The sequence below is a fragment of the Haemaphysalis longicornis genome, unplaced genomic scaffold, assembly GCF_048455015.1.
Source record: "Haemaphysalis longicornis isolate Haplotype H1 unplaced genomic scaffold, Haemaphysalis longicornis Haplotype H1 scaffold_6, whole genome shotgun sequence".
Taxonomy (NCBI): Eukaryota; Metazoa; Arthropoda; class Arachnida; order Ixodida; family Ixodidae; genus Haemaphysalis; species Haemaphysalis longicornis.
The window spans coordinates 128,759,943-128,777,689 of NW_027526407.1; the positions used below are offsets into that span (position 1 = coordinate 128,759,943).

General features: G+C 43.7%; 1 long non-coding RNA gene across 1 annotated transcript in view; it reads right to left on the minus strand.

The window, feature by feature from the left end:
* The window catches only part of LOC144141940 (uncharacterized), a 178,460-nt gene that overhangs the window by 24,833 nt on the left and 135,880 nt on the right, over nt 1-17,747 (minus strand). The window contains exon 6 of the long non-coding RNA XR_013316763.1: nt 3,995-4,109. This is a non-coding gene — a long non-coding RNA (uncharacterized LOC144141940). The remainder of the gene's footprint in view (nt 1-3,994; nt 4,110-17,747) is intronic.

A 17,747-nucleotide genomic window follows, 5' to 3' on the forward strand; every position in this document is an offset into this window, starting at 1 on the left:
ACTGTTGACGGGCTTCGAACCTGCAGCTGGCTGGCTCACGAGCGTTTTGCGCTTTTTCAGGCAAAGGACAAAGTTTTCAGCATGCGGGGCTTGCTGTTGGGTGGGCTGAAAGTAGTTGGCCGGTGGTTAACTGATGGTATGAACTCTTTCTGGCTGTTGAAAAAATTCTGTATGTGCTTGACTTTCTTTGTCAGAACTGGCCTGACAGAAATTGGTTTCGGCTCCACTCGCATCAAGCATACAGCATCCGGGAGGCTCAGAAGAAAGCGATGGCGGCAACAGAAGCTGTGATGTTTGAATGGAAGCTCCTGGCCTTCACTCGTTTTGAATCGGCCCCGAAGCTGAGGTAGTGATAGCGGTTGCTTGGCTGCGATGAGCAAGGCACGGATGAGGGCTGTGATTGTAGCTCAATACATTCCCATTGGAAGACATGGTTCGTTTGGGCCCCTTAGTTTTCAGGTACTGCTTGCCTTCTGCATAGCACCGCAGTGAGCTAAGACTGTAGGGCAACGCGCAAGTAGGTAAACGTGGTGCTTTATATCAGTGATATGGTCAATATCATCGTTGCGGGGAGCAGAAACCGCTTTTAAATGCGGAGCATTTCTTAGGTTTGCCTGGTCCTGCGTCGTTGATGGCGGCGTCATCCACACGCTCACTGCGCATACGCAACTCACCTCCTTACACCCACAGTTCCGCAATACTACACAATAAAAAAAAGAAATAGTTAGCCGTGCCCCGTTTTGATCCCACGACTCTGTGGCGGCAACGGGAAGTACGCGGTTCTCTTCCCACTACGCTACAAATCCGGCAAAGGAGCAAGTGCTACGAACGCACCTTATGTCCTTGACTCATTCAAACGACGTCAAGAAGTTCTGATACAACGAAGGCACGCGAAGCTAACCGTCAACGGAAACGACGAACTGAAAACTTTAGAGGGGGATGCTGAATTTCCCGTGGGAAAGCTGTGGCGGGAAGCACCAAGCGCCTTGCAGCTCAAGCAGCCCCGTCCGCAGCGCCCCTGATGCTGATTGTGACAGGATGCCCCTAAGGATTGGCCAACCAAAGAATCCATCACGAGATAGGTTCGCGTTCAGCCACCATCGTCATCTTCCGGTAGGCGAACCGCCGAAGAAGAAGAAGAACGAGAAGACAAAGCTGCGAAGAGGGGGGCGTGTACATTGCTCTCAGCCGGCGCACCAGTGTCAGCAACGTTTACCTCACCAAAGCTGACGGAGACTACCGATTCTACCACAGATACACCATCGACGAGAATATGATGGACGAGTTTCGGTGCCTCGAGCACCGCCGTCTACTCACCGTAACACATCACTTGCGTGCCTTTGCCACCGGTGTGGACCCGGACGCGGAATTTTCTGTGGCGCTAGTAAAAGCCACATCACTCAACATAACGGCAACACAATGGAACCACACGGAACCACCACGATGCTTCGCATCCTCATCAGGGTTCCCCACGGGAAGATGGTGTAATTTTTTGTTCAGTTTGGCCAATGTACCTTATATAACTGCGTGCTGGCTGGTAGTGGGCTGGCTGCGAAGCGGGGCGATGGAATATCAGGCTGATTGCGCGCAAACACCGCATTGGATGCGACAGTGTCATGCTACAGGGGCACTTCTTGACGGCAAAGTTTGGCCTGCAAAAACCTGCCATGGCGGCTGCTTTGTAAGTACCGAGGCTGGGTCAATCGTCAAAGACGCCGCTGCAAAATATGAGCAAGCGTTCGCTTCAACCGATGGGCTAGCTGCACGCTGCTGCCGAATGTAGGCTTTCAGTCACTGATTGAGCTCTTTGAAACCGGCGGTGTCCAGCTGTCGCGGTGCCAATTGTTCCCGTATGAGGTCGATGCCTAGGTGGGACACTGTCACTGAGATGAGCCGCTCGCACACAATTCCCGGCATGATATTCCGCCGAGCCAGCTGCACGCAGGCGGTCACACACACAACAAAAGCTTGCTGGAACATCCGCAAGCAAGCAAGCGCAGATGCGCAACAGGAGGCGAGCGAGTGAACGGCGCAAAACTCTTGGGCCAGGATGACAAAATCGTGCACTAGCTGTCGAACTGATCCAACGGCGAAGGCCGGGTTTGTTACAGCGTTGGCGTACTTGCGTGGCTGCGTGGTTGCACAGAATCGCGGTCGTCGACTGCGCAAGATTTGAGGGCTGGGCGTGAAGGCTGGAGTACTCAGGCTCCGCACGGGGCACATTGAGCAAGCCTGGTGACGGTATTGGCGATACCATGGACCCCGAGCCCCCAAACATAAGCTGGAACCAACCGTGTGTATGTGTTGAATGGCGGATGGTAGAAACCACGAACGGTGGCCATCGGAGCCCAGGTCAAGCTCCGGCGGATGGACTCCCTGTCTGTTTACAAGGAAGGGAGCTCCGGGATCTCTTCAGCTGTCAGGGTAAGGATGATGAAGAAAGTGGGCTGAAAAAAATGACCTGACTTCCTTCACACTTTTCGCAATGCATTGGGATGCTAGCAGCCTTTCCTGGGTATTCTTTTCTCCACGTAAAAGGCCTTTGCCCTGCAGTGGGCGTGATAGGCTGGTGGTGGTGACGACGACGACGACGATGGTGGTAATGAAATGCAAAGTCCGCAGCACAGAGTGCAACAATTGAACATTTTCAGTTTCTAGTACTTTGTTAAAACATTTTATGGTTTAGAATATTATATATTTGAAAATGATTTTGATATTCCGTTCTTATGTTGATATACCCTTCAAATAGCTGTGGTGACATTACAGTAGCCTAAGTGTGATAGCCCTGAATTAGGCTACGTTGAGATTGGAAGCTAAAATACGCCAAGGGAGGTAACAATAAGCTAAGTCTTGCGTTTTTATTGGCCATGCTAAAGGGTTTCGAGGGTGAAGTAGTTGCGCACGCGTCATTATGCGAGGTAATCTAACCGGGCTTAAATTATTGTAGGGTTTTTATTGTTATGTAGAACAACAATATACAAAAGGAAAATGAAGCATGCGCAATTGCTTGCTTTCAATGATCGCGTTTGAAAATCAACTGCTGGAAGCAATGTTGTGTTATGAGCTTTGCAATAGATTTTCAAGCGCCAGTAGAAAAATCAAGCTTTGAAAGTGAAATTGCCGCATACAATATGCGCGGTATCTTTTAACAATATGTGTTATGTGAATTAAGCATTACGTGTATTGTTTTTATTTAAAGAGAGCAAGCATATAACTAAGAATTTTTTGTTTGTTTAATACTGCTTTTTATGTACGTACCATAGCTCAATATATATTAAAAACCCGGCCGAATGAAACAATACCGTGCATATCATGTTTTTTTGAAGGTGAACATTTTGACAGACTTCTGTCTGGTTGGGAAGTTTTTGTCTATGTATTGGTTGGAGCGTAATTAGGTCTCAGTTCATATCATGTTTCTGCATGAAAATCGCATACAGGCATCTTTTGCGTATGCATTATATATAACCAGGCTCTTTTTAGTGCTACATCCAATTCTTTACCCACGTCTGTAAATCCAATGTGTTGTTTCGGAATTTTTCTAGGGCACTCTTGGTGACTGTTTTAGGTTCCCAAGTGTTTATTTAGGAAGACACGTTGCCCTATAGTAGCTACTCACAGTTATACATTTCACACAGAAACTCCACACGGTTGGTCTATATTGTGCTCACGTACTTACTTTGGTAAATGAAACGAAAAGGAAACATCCTCTATCAGACATGCACTTAATTTTTTGTTGTTGTGCATACTGAGGTCATTTTGTACTGAGGACATATTCTATTCTAACTCCACCATGTGTACATGGGTTGGCACCTTCAAATAAATTAAATGCAATTATCAGTGACGTGTTCTTGCTCTTCAGGCTGTAGAACTTCCTCGGGTTAACGACTACTCATAACTTCCAAATCTTATGGATTTTGATCAGTAAAGCGATGTTTTACTGGTACAGCTAGAAAAAAGACTTTCAGGAAATGCGTAAACAAAAGTTGTTCCTTACGGAAATGGTCTTTACGCCAACCAGCAGCAAGAACTTGCTTATCTGTCACCCTTATTCCGTTTTCTGGCAAGCATACAGGCCGTACAAATTCGTCCACATGGAATGGCTCAGGCACCTGTAAAATAACAGCAAATAGGCCAACCGAACCCAGAGGGAATCAAAGATCAAATTTTACGATACATTTGTATTACATTCGTTTTTCGCTCTGTTTTCATTTCATGCAAAATATTCACGAAAATTTTGGAGTGCAGGGGCATTCCTTTCATGCCTTCAATTCTTCCAGCATACAAATTTCTGCTATAAAATACATTTTCCCTATTGCGCATTTATGGGTAAGGAAGCTCTGGTTTCAATAGTTTAAATACTGGATTTAGGACCACGTTTTCCGACATGTGTATCACATATATTGCTGTGGTTGGGCTTTTTATTGGATCGCGCAAGTAGCATAATTTCGCGTAGAAGCCTTCCAACTACTACCAATAAAACCACAGTTGATATCTGTGTAGTTGGCTTTTCGTACAAGTACGCACGGACGTTTTTAGGACAAGTTTCTAAATGAACATTGCAGTTTTTCCGTCAAATAAGTTAGGCATAGAATAGAAAACACACAAGCTACACCGAGTGCAGAAGTTGAATGGATAGCATCACGTAATGTGTGTAGAAATTATTGATTATTTTGTGTTTTACCTGTGCCCAGATACGCTCAAACGCACAACACAAAAAGTCTGCCTAGAAACCTCAAAACCATTGTAAATGTTGTTGGTAAGCAACTCTACAACCCTTCCGCAAATAAATTTTGTGGGCACACTGCTTCCCCTGAGAAATAAAGCTGCCGCAACGAACATTTTTCTACTCTTAACCTAAGGCAACCTCGGCTCATTCGGAGAAAAAACGTGTAAAATCTACAAATACATTCAAATATTCAACCTTTTATTGTTACTTGTTTCTCTCAGTTATATGTTTATTTTGATGTGCGCACACATAAGTTGCAGGGCTTTTATGAAGATTTCCTGAATGCCTGCCAGAAAGGATGCTACCTACAGTGGACGAATGGAGAAGGCAGATGTTATTTCTATTTTTACTGGGTACTTTGTAAGAACTTTGAAACGGTGTGAAAGCCGTAGATCTTTACATCTTGTCCGTTGACCTTTGTGTTGGTACTGCAATACTCTGTTCAATATATCTCCGACTACTGTACTATGCAAGCGAGTATTTCGGCAATATAAACTTATTGTTACATGAATTCTCCTTGTGATCATGGTCCAGTTCTTCCTTTTGCGTTCAATATTTTTGGTTTCGATTTCGCTTCACCAATTGTCACTTCGGCTAATGCTGCAGCTACGAGAAATGCCAGGTTATTTGTCAGCGCTTCCTTTTGTAGGCAGTTGACTTTGGTTCGACGTCTGCTTCTGGCTACTCATTTATTGTTTAAAAGGCTTCAGCCGATCAGCGCCAACTTACATTCGCATTTTAACGCGATAGCATTATTAGGCTCCTTTTTTATTTTGCCCTGCCTGCTAGCCGTCCTATTATCAGCCATGCTTATCAAGTGTCCACGCAAATACGTCATCGCTGCAATCTGGAAGCTACGAATGAGACAGGCAGATGCGAAGGCTCACCAGAACCTAGAATACGCGCAGCACCAGCTGATATGTGGAAAGAGGGACAATGGCAGCACGTCCGAGTCAAAGAATAGGAACGCCGATTGCACAGGCGAGGGCCTGTGCAGTGAAGATAATTAAACGCTTTTTCGCTGATGGAATGCTCGTAAATCGTCGCTAGCCATGCCCGCTACTGACTCCCGCACGCTAAAACGGCTGTCGCATTAAAACTATTGCCAGCACCAACATTGTATCACATAGCAAAAACAGGGGCAGAATATTATTGGCCGTTTTTCAAAAACCAAGCGCAGACTACTCTCTGAGCAGAAAGAACTAAAATGTCTGCTAGTAAAAAATAAATCCCAGTGCGCAGCACCTAATTAAGGTCCTTAACCAATTATTATCAAGACCATTAACCTAATTAACCATACACTCACCGGCGAAAACTAAAGTCCCGCCTTCACCAGGATAGCATATACGGCAACCCGCAACCTCCTTATTTTCAAGGTCGGCAAAAATGTCAAATACTTCAGCGTTATTTCACCTTTGCAGACGTTAGGGAAGCAACACCCCTAGAGCAAAGAAGATGCTATGAAAACAATGTCAGCACGGCTGTCAAATGCAAGCCCCCCCCCCCCCCCTGAATGCGATAATGAACATGTCAGCGATCAACCGAGTCCTCACAAAAACTTCCCAACCAAAATCATTGTATCTAAACGAGAACAAGGACAGGTGAGAAGCAAGGTTCAAATTTCTTCCATTAAAATCTTAAAACCATGCAAACACACTTTACAGCGACTATGAACGTACTAAAGTACTAAGAGAACAATAATCACAGCGGACTACCCTGGCAATATTTGCGACTGCATGACCTTTCTACACACAGAAACTGAGGAAGCGGAGATTGGAGACATCGCCTTCGCAATCCAACAAGGGAAATGTTATAATAGAATCACAATAGCATTAGAGACTCGGTACAACATTTCAAACATATTTACAGACATATTACCTAAACGTTCCCGAAAGATCCTCCGATCTGCAATGAAAGATGTTCAAATTACACGGCACGCGGAGGCGAGAGTCTTGAAAGGACCGAGGCTGCCGACTGAGAAGCACGCAAACTCACATACCATGCTCCTTGCGACCATAATTGTCACACTCCAATCCCTGAAAAATACGGAGAACGTCTCCTCTTTCTATACCCACGAACACAATAATTCCCGAGCCCCAAAGAGCACCAAGGCTGAACAATCGCATAGTCGACGTTGGATACGAACGAGTCTATATATTCATAAGTGGAATTGGGTAAAGATGCTTGGTAGAAAACACACGACGGGAAAGGAAGACTTTGCTAAATTTGGTAGACATGCACCACCCTCCATGCAACCCAGTCATTTCTCAAGCATTGCACAATCCATTTCTGTGAAGAAACGGGAGGCAGCCTGACCAGCTCGTCACGTCAAGATCAGCCTTAGGGTTCAAGGAAAGTAGCTTCTGCATCCGGGGCTCTGGACTTCATGTCCCCTCTGCACACACTCCCACTGTTTCTTACTGAGCCAAGACGCTCTTTCATTGACCTCTCTAAGCAAAGTCCAGAGTGTTCAGACTGACCACAACTAAAGGGATAACCACTTTGAACCACTGACCGTGTCGCCTTTTTGTTAAACTTGAGCCACATTAAGCAGCCGGAACTTTAACGCCTCATCTTAAGCCTTTCAAGCGTGCGTGGCGTCTGTCTGTCTTTCGCCATGGCGCTTTAAAACCGTTGAGGCTAGTCTTGCACTCATGGCTATCCTACGTGCTTGGAAAGGAGAAATCGTAAACGTGGCAACTTCGTTCCAAAACACTCCTTCCGCGTAGATCGCGTCGTACATCTTAATACCTAGACTTAGATGTCACTGCAACTTTTTTATGTTTCATAAATTGCATGACATATCACTGTAAACTGCGGCTTGACATGTTTGCCATATGCTATTTGAAAACATTCTGGAAACCGAAACACGTACGCTTTTTCTCCCGAACAAGGAAAAATACAGCTCTACTAAGTAAGTGAGGGATGGATTGTTTGCTTGGTGGACTTTCGCTTTATTCATTTATTGGTTGATTGATTAATTTATTGGTTGATTGATTGAGTGAGTGAGCGAATGCGTGAGTGAGTGATGAGTGAGTGAGCGGATGAGATAGTGAGTAAGCGAATGAGTGAGTGAGTGAGTGAGTGAGTGAGTGAGTGAGTGAGTGAGTGAGTGAGTGAGTGAGTGAGTGAGTGAGTGAGTGAGTGAGTGAGTGAGTGAGTGAGTGAGTGAGTGAGTGAGTGAGTGAGTGAGTGAGTGAGTAGCCTTTAATATCACAGTTCGGAAGGCGGTTGCGGTCCTTCTGGTTAGGTAGAAGCGAAGAGGCAACCATCGCTTTCGCCGTCTCAGGTGTAGAAGGTCCGGGACTGCCTGCTTTGCGAGGGGTTGACACCGATCGTAGTGCAATCTGACCATGCGCCATAACCAGGAATATCCGATATTGCTATAAAATGAGCAAATATACATCAATGACTTGCCACTTACCCAGTTGCTTGTTGGTGTTTTTGCCTGCGGGTTCACTTACGTCACAGGAACAAAATTGGTGAGTCAAATATGGACATGTAGGGTGCTTTATCGTGGTCTAAACAAAAAGCTGTTTTGATGCGTGCGTTTTCATTCATCTTTCGATAAGACTTAAAAGAGATTACGCGGTCGAATAAAGGACGAGGTGAATGAACATGCTTGTATGTTGGAACTTTGGTGTTGTACACACTATGCAAAGAAACCAAAGTATAAAACCATGCAAATTGTTTCCATATACAATTTTTTCAAACGTGTTTCACTTTACGCCTGTGTATTTGCAAAACAAAGCTTCGCTGCGGCATAGTACTAGGCGTCGTCCCAAGCTGTGAACGGAAATAATGGAATACGATAACTACACTACATTAGGCAAACTTTTCGTGTGCTTGCGTGACTTTGAAACAGAGGAAGTAAGAGAAAGCATCGAAAAAAGGTAGAATGGGAGCACGAGGAGAGATATAGAAGGGTAGGTATCGTTATCCGAGTCATTGTCGCCGAATCCAGTTTCGGTGTGTCCGCACAGCACATGTGCCAGCACAGCGGATATCGCCACGGCAGCCCTACAGCGGCGACCATCAGCGTCGACGCAGTATACGGCGGAGCCCAGGGGACGCTCCTCGCGCCCAGCATACACGTCGCCCGAGGATCACGGCTGGACATTGGGCACGGTGGCACCACAGAAATGAAGTCTAACCCCTTCGTCTTTCTTGCGCAGGTAAGAAAACGTTATGGGAAGTGCTATCGGTCGAACGATTTGTGTCTACTAGTGCTGCCGTGCCCAAGGCTGCTATGTTTATTTTTGTATGACTTGTCACCTCATGCTGTGAACGTGTTGTTGCTTGCTGGCGACGTTGAGACAAATCACGGTCCAGACCTAGCGTCTCTCGCGAAACAACTGCAGGCAATTGCAGGCGACCTAAAAGAAATAAAAGAAGAAAGGCTAACCACCATAGATAAGAAACTAGAATTACTGGACTCGCTTTTTAGCAAAATAACAATCTGCACGGATCAAGTAACGCACCTGCAAAAAGTAGTCTCAGACCTTAAACTAAAGCTTGACGACCTGGAAAATCGTTCTAGAAGAGGGAACCTGATTGTGTACGGCATACCCGAAAAACACGATGAGGATGATGTCTCGCTCGAACAAACTGTTAACGACACGATTATTAAGGAAACACTGGAACTGGAGCCGGTAACAATCGAAAGAATTCACAAGCTCGAAAAGCCAGACGCGAATAAAACCAGGCCAGTTATTTTTAAACTTCTCGACACGCGTGACAAAACCAAAATCCTAAAAAACTGCCATAAGCTCAAAGGAACTGAATTGGCGATTAGTGAAGACTTCTCAGCTCGTGTTCGTAGCATAAGGAAAAAGCGGTGGGATAGCGCAAAACCTAACAAAGAATCTGGTGACAAAGTATGGTTAGTACACGACAAGATTAGTATCAATCGAGTACTGTACCGCTGGGATGACACTGCGGGCGATAAGGTTGAGATCAAAACAAAACGCAATGCTCCCTCCAATCAAAAAACCCAAAAAACCAAGAAGGAACATCACCCATGCGCACTCGCCGCAATCAATCTCGTCCGAAATAGTTTTTGTTAATGTGAATGCACGCAGCATACTGAACAAACTCGACTCGCTAGAATCAATACTTCTCGCTGTCGATCCTGACTTATTGGCAGTGACGGAAACGTGGGTTTCAAACGAGATTAGAGACACCGAAATAGCACCTCCAAACTACGCCATTGTGAGAAAGGACCGAGCAACACGCGGCGGTGGAGTTGCCATTCTTATTAACAAACGTATTCGATTCACACAGATGCCTGTTGTTTAAGGTGCTGAAGCGGTGTTCTGTAATTTATTATGCGGCTCATTTGCAATCGTAGTTGGCTGTGTTTATCGCAGTCCAGGGTCAGATCATATCGCTATGCAATCACTGCACGCATATATGCAGCACAATGTGAGAGGCAAGAGACTAATCCTTTGGGGGGACTTTAATCTGCCCGACATAAACTGGCGGACCATGCAGCATGAGTGCTTAAGCTCAGAAACCCTATTTGATGCAATGGTATCTTTTACCCTAAATCAGATAATAACGGAGCCAACACGGGTGCAAGCGGAGAGCTCCAATATACTTGACCTGGTATTCTTAAGCGACCATTTTCCAAGCGATAAGCACAGTGTAGAAATTCTCGATGGGATATCGGACCACAAGCTAATCGTGTGCAGCGCATTAATTTGTGCCAAAAAAAGTCACTGCCACTCGCAAAAAAACGTTCCAGATTTTCAAAACGCGGATGATACCAGCATAATTGATCACCTATCGATGGAATTAGCACCATTTGAAGAAGATTCACAACGCGCGTCTCTAAGTTTCGATGAACTGTGGTTAAAATTCAAACATATCGTAACGCACTGTATGAAGTTATATGTACCAAGCAAAACAAAAAGATCAAAGAAATATAATCCATGGATTAATCGCGATATCATTCCGCGAAACGCAAAGTTAAAAGACTTAGAAAATCTCTAAAAATAAGGAATAGCAAATCTAAGACTGCTCTCACAAATGCCATCACCGACATGAAATTAAAAATAAGAACCACAAAAAAGAACTATTTCACTAACACTCTTCCTAGTTTCATCAAAAATTCGCCGCAAAAATTTTGCGGCTTCCTCAAAAATTTAAAGACTAGTGAAAACGCTAGTCCTTCTCAAGATGGCCTTATTACCCCATCTTCGCTCAATGAGCACTTTCAATCAGTTTTCACGGCCGATGACGGCAATCAACCACCAATCGACATTTTAAACAAAGAACCACTGGAACTGCCCCTGATAACCGAACAAGGTATCTTTCATCTGCTCCTCCAACTTGACACAAAAAAAGACTCAGGACCAGACAACATTCCAAATTTGTTTCTCAACCGATATGCGAAGTGGACGGCAAAATATCTGTGCATCATATTTAATAATTCCCTAGCAACATGCACCATACCGGATGATTGGAAAAAAGCGAAAGTTAAACCGATACACAAATCAGGCCCAAAAGATGACGTAAATAACTTCAGACCTATATCTCTTACTTGCAGTTCCAGCAAACTTCTTGAACATATTATCTTAAAACATATCAATATGTATCTTGAAAACGAACGCATCCTGTCGCCATCTCAAGAAGGTTTCCGTAAGGGGGCTTTCTACAGTCACGCAACTAACACAACTAACCCATGATTTATCCTTAAGTGTGGACAACCAAAAACAGGTCGACCTTATCCTATTAGACTTCGCAAAAGCCTTTGATAAGGTTTCCCATAAAAAACTGGTACAAAAGTTAGAATGTACCTTAGGCAATGGCTCCGTTACGAAATGGATCAAAAACTACCTTACTGGTCGAACACAATATGTTAATTTCAATGGCCAAGTATCCACAACAGTTCCCGTCACATCCGGTGTTCCCCAAGATTGTGTTCTTGCTCCTACCTTATTTCTAATTTTTATCAATGACCTACCCGGTCAAATTCCCGTCAACGTGAGACTTTTCGCGGATGGTTGTATAATTTATCATGAAATAAACTCTGCAGAAGATCATCTTCCCTTAAACAAAGCCCTTGAGATAGTATCAAACTCGTGTTCAGATTGGCAAATTGTACTGAATGTAAAAAATCAGCTATAATGACAGTAACAAGAAAAAGGGAATGGTCAGAGTTCTCATATACCATCAATAGCATCCCACTTTCTAGAGCAAGTCATCATAAGTACCTTGGCCTCACCTTTACTAGCGATCTCAGATGGGATGCCCACGTTGCTAACGTTACAGCAACCGCGCTGAAACGATTATTTTTCTGAGACGATGCCTTCGGCTAGCACCTTCTGAAATTAAACTGTTAGCCTACAACACGTACGTAAGATCTGTTCTTGAATACGCGAACATTGTTTGGTTCCCGTACACAAAAAAACATATTTCGAAGCTAGAAGGCGTGCAAAGAAAAGCTGTCCGATTCATTTATAACAAGTTTAGGCAAACGGACTCACCTACCGAAATGCTTGAAGAAGCGGGCATGCTAACGCTGCAAAAACGAGCAAGACTAGCACGCCTACGATTCATGTACCTGCTACGCCATAAGCAAACCAACATCGATGCCTCCAGATACATTACAGTTAAACAATCACGACCCACGCGTAAGCAGCACCCCGAAATACTGCAAGAATACGCATTCCGCACGGAATGTTTCAAACACTCATTCTTCCCAGCCACCATAAGGGAATGGAACGGCTTAGCAGCCATGATTACCAGCAGCAATCTTAAAATATTTTTTCACCTCTTGTTGAAGCACATTTGCGTTCGGAACCCTAACGTTGCGCTATTGTAGTCATCTTTGCAAAATCGATTGTTTTTAGGCTTTGTTATTTTGACTCTTTCGCACTGTAATCATTTGGATGTAGTACAATTATTGTTAAAACGTTGTTGTTAGAACTTGGTTAGAACTTGTTTGAATTTGGTTGTTAAAAATCGTGAGAACTTGGTAACATCAATGTAACGCGCATCCTAAACGATGTATAACTTACGAATGTTTTTATTGTGTGCTTTTATTGTGTGTTTTCCGATGTCCTTCCTGCGAAAATCCCGACTAGGGATTGGCCGTATTTCTAAAATAAAATAAATAAATAAAATAAGTGCTGCTGGCAAGGCACTCGGTCGACAGGGGGAATCCCTAGTCCGGGACCGCTACAACGTGGCTTACAAGGCAGTCTGTATTAACCGAGCCCAATATTCTCGAAGGTTCGCGTTGGCCAGAGGAGTGATTCAGTGAAGATGGGAAGGAAGGAGGTGGGTGAAGGTAAGAGAATTTGTTGCCCCTATCGTAACTGGCAGCAAAGAGTTCTATACGTTGGAGAACAGGTTCAAAACATGGCTTATTGAGGTGGGTGAAAAGCATGAAGGATGGTTCTGCGCGCATAAGCATTTGTCTGCGATATACTGAAAGCGGTGGCTTCTTTTCTCAATACCTCCGAATAAAGTGGCAAGGTGGTTTAATTGGTATGCCTGTAGTATGATAGGATACATTCGAATTGAAAAATTGGTTCTGCATTCATGGTGGCAGTTAATGTGGAGTTTCCCTCTATCGTAACTTCTCGGTGGGTGTTAGTGTTGGCTGCAGTGTGAACTACTTCATTACCGTCGGGGTAAATAATATCTTTTCGCCCAGATGATGTAAAACGCTTTTATCTTTTGATGGATTTAAAAATCTTTAATGCTGATGCACTGATGTGTCATTGTTGATAATTTCGACAAAACGCTTGCAAATAGTGCAATATGTTGATGCCATCCTTGCTATAGTCGCGAAAAAAGCGGTGCGAAATATTTTGCTGATTTTGCTGCACGCACGGTCAGTGCACTAATTTCTTGTCCTGTCGCGTTAGTAGCGAGACAACATACGCAGGGGCATGTACAAAAAGGTTGCGTCACTGTACATTGTCTTTTGGTCAGTTCAGCGCTTGCCAATCCTGCCCACAAATTTTGCGATTAATTTTGGGTTGCTACGGTCATCCGAGAGTGGAAGAAGCGAGGTTCCGCAGTATACTTGCGTCAAAGCCCACCTTGGTGTTTTATTTTGCCGACGCGCCGATCCCGGTGTACGGCGTGTCGACGGGCCTTTAGGCCGTTGACTACCGCTGCCATTTGAACGCACAGTCGAATCGAGGTTACATTCCTCGAATGGCAGACAAAGACACCCGAATGGAAATGAAGACAAAATGCTGCTACAACCCGACAACGAAATAATCGCAGGGCAACCAGTGCTGTTGCTAAAGATATTTTACGAGACAGAGGGACAAGATTTACACTCAGTTTAAACATTTTTTATGCTTAATATTACTATTATCAACACCCCCTCCCACACCCATGGAGCATGCGCTGGCTTCTATAAATAAACATTCCGCTGCAGCAAATCGCCAAGAATGGTTTAGAAGTCACACATCACTTAATAAACCCACGGTAACCACTAAAAACGGCACAGACTGCGGGAAAACGAAACAAATAACACGTTACACAATGAACAAAGGCTTCTTTCGGTATGTAGTAGGGAACAATTTTCAAAGATGCTAGTAGCGACCAATCAATCTTTTACAACCCCCCCCCCCCCCCAAAAAAAAAAAAAATGTCAAAGGAATAACTTCTGCAAGACCCGCGATACTCATAATTAGCCTGGCTCAAACTCAAACATCTTCTTTAGTCGGCTTGAGAGAAAATACCTTCATTTGGGGCGCAAGAAGGGACAAATGTAGGTATTTCCCTACGACGTAATCCTTTAACTTGGCGGCCTGATGCAAAGCCCCAGAAAACGTCGTGGCAGCAGCCTTTCGATAGCTCCGCATGAACGTGCGCACGCATGCGTGTCTGAAAAGCTGCTGTGAAGGGAATTATATTCTAAAGCAGTCTTTCCAATGCTTTGTTACACAATTTGGGATCTGTCTGGTGATCGGCGTTGCCATTTTTGCGCTACCATTTTTGTGTTGCAAGACAGTCTGTTTTTTGTATTTCATGGCCGTGTTATCTAGTGAAAAGTACGATATAGTTTTTATAAAGAAAAGGTGCGCTTTAAATTCATTTACACAAAATTATCAGCTTGATTTTATTTTCTTTGGCAAAGATGATCGAGTCATAAGGTGCGGATACCCTTGTAGCTTGTAACAAATACCATGCGCCATCATCAAACCTTGTCAGATCTTTAAATAGAAATTATGTCTTTTTGAACAATTATTTGTTCTGCAGGCGTGGTACAAGCCACCGCGCCACACCTGTGACTTCTTTAAACGACTTCAGGATAGTTTTATGAGCTTTAGAGTAAAGATCCCAAGATGAGTTTGGTTTTCTTTGGTTGTTACTTGAACCAAAACAGATGTTTAAACAAAGTTTATTATTATGAAGCAATCCAGAGGATAAAAAAATTCTTGATGTCTGCCCTACCTATACTCTTGCCCTCTTGCACTCGAACCAAAAGGTCTGACAGCGGGTTCGGCGAACATTTTGATTTTATATTGACCGATCACCGCGGGACTTTAACAGCCCTTACATTCCTTCCAAGAACAGCGGTCACAAACTCTTCCATACTATTTTTTAGTTTGTTCTACAAACAAGGCGAAATCATACGTGTGTACGAAAAAACGAGGGCATAAATGATATATTACAAATTTTTTTCTGAGCCTACGGAAAGATTTTACATGACAGGTCCTTAGTAAAGACCTCTGCATGGGCCCAAATTTCTAGACGCCGCCCTACAGCGCCCGAAGAAAGCACTGGCTCAGGATGGCACCCCACCCATACTATTCTTTTAAATGTGAGCCGGAAGCCGGCGTAAGACCGACGGTTATTTACAATTTGAACACACGCGAGGCCAGAGCCCGGCACACTTCTAAAATATCAGCAGGAGCCCAAACCGAGCCCACCAACACTAAGTAAAATGAACGCAATCCCGGCAGACAGCTGTTCAATGCCATACCTACTACAAAAGGGTACAAAATACGCACTTGCAGTTTGCTCTTAATCCGTGAATCGTAAGAACAATTTTCTTACGACTGCTTTCGATTTTTATTTATTTAAACTTTGACCCAACCGTACAACTTAAATATCATGTTTTAGAAGTTGTGTTTCCGGGAGTCATGAACCTTCATTCGGTATTTGACACACTTCCAAATCCAGGTACACCGACGATATATAAGTGATTCTGAACAAATGTGTAATTATTTTAAACTGCAATCCCTAAAGATATATTGTACATTTCGTAGTGGCATTCTTTACTAAAGTTTGAGCAGACGCTGCGTCCGGTTTTTAAACATCACTTTTGTCTTTCCCTCTGGTTACGTTGGTAGGTATATTTTATTTGATCTTGTTTTATTTCTCGCCTTTATCATGGGTATGAAAAAACTTTTACCCAAACAAAGCTTTGTTTATGCTTCAAAAATTTGACGTTCACACAACGCACACTCTACAACGTCCAGATCACGTTCGCTCTATTTGTTTTAGTTTGAAAAGCAGAGGCAAAAGACCGTGATGCGCTACTGGGTGGATGGACTTCCCTCGATCCCTTGCCCGCCCTCTCCAACTATGCTGACGGGGCCCAAACGATTTTTATTGACACGAAGGCTTATCAAGCGCGATCTTCTTTTATTACAGTTTTAACACTGCCAAATTGATTTCGAACTTTACTTTCTTGGTTTTTGCTTAACCAGAAAGATCAACACTAAAACGTTCGGTTGGCAACAATTCCGAATTTGCAGCACATGATTTCCAGAACTCAGGCACCGCCCGGGCCTCAGGCACTGCCCGGCCCTCCTCGGGCCGCCACGGCCCGAATAAAATTGGTTCAAGCTGGAACACAACTACGGCCTCGAAAAATGCCTGCTACCCCGCCCGCGGGAGCTGCTAAACCTGCAACACACACGCACGATCCTGTTGCTTGGTAGAACAAGCAACGAAGTCGATTGCACTGAAGGCGCAAAGGTATTTTAAATCACTCTCTGTCAATATATTTAGGGCGTATTCACTGAGGATTGGATGCTGCGAGCTCAATGGTGAACACATGTGAAAGGTAAACTTCTCTGCAGCGGGATCAATGTCACTCAATAAAATCTGATGTTTCTTCCAGGGCCGGTGTTGAAATGAACACCGATAGGTTACACAAAATAAGCTGTGTGGGCATATTTTTGCGTATACTGTTTTTGTATTGACGCGCGCATGCACTCTTTCTTTTGGTTTGACCATCGAGAATGTCATTCCAGTACATATCATATCATGAGGTAGCAGAAATTCGCCCAGAAATTCAGACGTGTTTTTCTAGCCTGCGTGTATGGCAAATTATTTTAACATGTCACACAATATCAAAACACGCACTTGCTAAATTCAACTAACTTCTTTCTTCCATCACAGTATGGTTTAGAAAAGTAATTCTGTTATGAGACACTTATATTAGTTTTGTGCATTACCTTCTCTCACATCTTGGTGCTAATGTTCAGACTGACTGTATATTCGGCAACTTTGACCGTATAATCACCTACTACTTGAATTTTTGAAAATGAACTTACACTCCGCCGTACTATAATACCTTGAGGCCGCCCTAAATAACAGCTCACAATTTGTTTATGGCAACTGCGAGTATGCTACAAGGCCGTATAAATGAACCCATTTTGTCTTTAAAGTATTTTAACGACTGTACAACGCATGTTTCTTAGAATAGCATTTCGTAGATGGCTCGGTTGTGTACAGTTAAAATACTAACGTGCACAGCACTTTCTTCAATTTATCAGTACAATGTTTTTCTGTGTCGCACATCTGATTTATCTTCTCACTTTTTGCACGTCGCCCGCCCTTGACTTAGTAAACGTCTCCTGACACTTCTTTTATTCTCAAACCAGGCGTAAATGTAATCGCCTTTCCTAGGATATTGTACCCTTTTTTTCTGGAATAAAATATTCAGCAGAAATAAAAAAGCCTAAAATAAAATGATTAGTTTGTTCGCACCTGAAGTATTTTAGACCCAAACGTCAAGAAATGCTTCCTGCAGGGC